Source organism: Triticum aestivum, chromosome 2A, assembly GCF_018294505.1.
Source record: "Triticum aestivum cultivar Chinese Spring chromosome 2A, IWGSC CS RefSeq v2.1, whole genome shotgun sequence".
NCBI classification, from domain to species: Eukaryota; Viridiplantae; Streptophyta; class Magnoliopsida; order Poales; family Poaceae; genus Triticum; species Triticum aestivum.
The window spans coordinates 742,241,550-742,244,302 of NC_057797.1; positions in this window are offsets into that span (position 1 = coordinate 742,241,550).

The following is a 2,753-nucleotide window of genomic DNA, read 5'->3' on the forward strand; positions in this document are numbered from 1 at the left end:
TGCTATCATGGAGACCAATGACAATGGCCGGCCTCTTCTTCGTCTTTTTCTTCGGTATCTCCTCCATCTAAATGCCCTCCGGCACGAGGAACTCCGCATCCGCCCGGGTCTCGATCTCCGTGAAGTTGAGATCCATCGGCCTCTCGGCACACCACACTACCACGTCGTAGGCACGTGTGGCCTTGTCCACGGTGGTGTAGGTGCTAAGACAGAAGCGGCGACCGGCGTCGGAGAACTCGACACCGAAGTGGCCGGATGGCTTCGCCCGCACGCCGAAGAACCCCGTCTTGCTATTCGGGAGCTTCTTCGGCGGCATGGCGGGACGGGTGGCCGCAGACGAACCGGGCGGCGGCGGTGAAAATAGGGTGGATTCATGGGGCGGCGATCGGGGTGGTGGTGGCTGCGGTGACGGTGGACACGGTGGCGACGACGAATCAGGCGACGACCACTAGTAGAAAATAGGGGCTTTGGTTCGGCCAGAAAAGAGCATTAATCCCGGTTGCATGATGAACCGAGACTAATGTGAGCATTAGTCCCGGTTCGAGCGGCTAGGGCACCGTACAAGCATTACTCCCGGTTCAAATGGGACCTTTAGTCCCGGTTAGTGCCACGAATCGGGACTAAAGGGTGTGATGCCCATTAGTACCAGTTCGTGGCACGAAACCTTTAGTACCGGTTCATGCCACGAACCGGTATTAATTCAAATACTACCCCCCCTCCCCCCCTATCACCTTTTTAGTTTTGTAAAAAGCAAAAGAAAATGATAAAAACTTCCAAAGTTAAAATCCTTCGAGATGTAGTTATGTTACTACATCTACTAATTAGGAAAATGTAAAAACTTAAATTTGGACATGTTTTGCAAAAAGTGTAGGAAAAATGTAAAATAGGTATAACTTTTGCATACGATGTCAGAAAAAAACGTATAATATATCAAAATGTTCAGCACGAAAATCCGCATCCGATTTTAACAGCCTACAACCTATTTGCAAATTTTTAGAATCCTCAAATTCCAAAAGGAAAAAAAGTTATGCTCAAATTTCGTTTTTTTTTAATTTTCATTAAATCTGGTAAAACTATGGTCAAACTACTTATTCAAGAAATATTAGTGTTACTAAATAATTATTCAATAATATTAGTGTTACTAAATAATTATTTCAGTTTTTTTGAATTTTGGTCAAATATGGTCAAATTGTGGTCAAACTATGGTCAAACAATGGTCAAAGTACTTATTCAAGAAATATTAGTGTTACTAAATAATTATTGTTTTTTAGAACAATAATTTCAAATTCAAACAGTGAAATTTGTGACTTCATGCTCAAACTAAACTCCTGAGGGTTAATAGGATTGACATCTTACTATTGTTAGGAAAACAACAAGTGCAGACTTGGAAACGAGGGAGAATAGAACCCGGAAGTTAAGCGTACTTAGGCTGGGGAAGTGAGAGGATGGGTGACTGTCCGGGAAGTTAGATGATTTGAAATGATGAGGGGTGATTAGAGATTAAATTGAGCAGTGATGAGGGCTGATTAGAGATTAGAGGTTAAAATAATTTGGAAATTTGAAAATCGAAAAAATATTTCAAAAAAAATCCTTTAGTACCGGTTGGTGTTATCAACCGGGACTAAAGGTAGACCTCCAGGCAGCCACGTGGAGGGCCTTTAGTTCCGGTTCGTATAAGAACCGGGGCTAAAGGGGGACCTTTAGTAACGACCCTTTAGTCCCGGTTCCAGAACCGGGATAAAAGGCCTTTTTTCTACCAGTGGACGGTGGAGCTGCGAAAAATACGGACAATTTGCGGGGCGGCGGTGCAATGGTGGCTGGGTGGGTGCTTGACGGTCGAGTGGTGGCTGTCGCAGCGACAAGCTCGGTGGCGACGACGAGTCGAGCGGTGATGATGCTTCTGGTTGTCTTCCCATGCGAGTGCTCGTGGAGGCCACGAAATTTTATGGAGCAGGTTCATGGGCGACAGAGGGAGGTGGACTGTTTGTTGAGTTCGATGCGACATTTATGAGCGGGCTTGTGTTAGAGTTCAAGGGCATTTTGTTTTGGATGTATTGATTTGCCGCAATTTATTCGGGAACAAATCGTGTTTGAGTTAATGGATTTTTTTATCTTGGTTTCAAAAATTCGTAGTGATCTAGTAGACATGTTTATGAAAAAATGGACATATTAGGGGACTTTTCCTGCCGACCGTCCTAGTCACCCTGGCCGGCCCGCCTGATCGGAGGCCGTCACATCTTTACCCAGCTTCACCCCACGGGATATCGCGGCAGAAATCACATATCTGACCTCAGGCAGAAATCAAATCACAAACTACCTGGTCACGAAAAAATTTCACTCTGCTGACCCTTTGGTGCACCCTACTGTGCAGCGCCCTTCCCTTAGGCGTCGCACATCCTGCCAGCGTGGCAGCCCTGGTCCAGTTGCGGCCCCACACGCACCTGTGCAACGCCTAAGGTCTAGGTGCCACACACCTGTAATGTGCAGCGCCTAGCTCTTGGGCGCTGCACAGTCTGTGTTCCACTTGGGCTGGCCCCACCCTCTCTCCCCTCCCACCCCCACCCCACACACCCCCACCCGACCCAAACCCTTAGACTTGCGGCCCTCCTCTCTTCCCCTCTCCCCCCTTTCAAATCCTTCTCAAATCTTGCAAATCCGCCACACACCGTGGATTTCGAAGCCAACCCCTCCCTTAAGGTAATCTCCTCCGATCCCCTCGTTTTCATCCATAGGAATTGTCACATTTGCTCAAA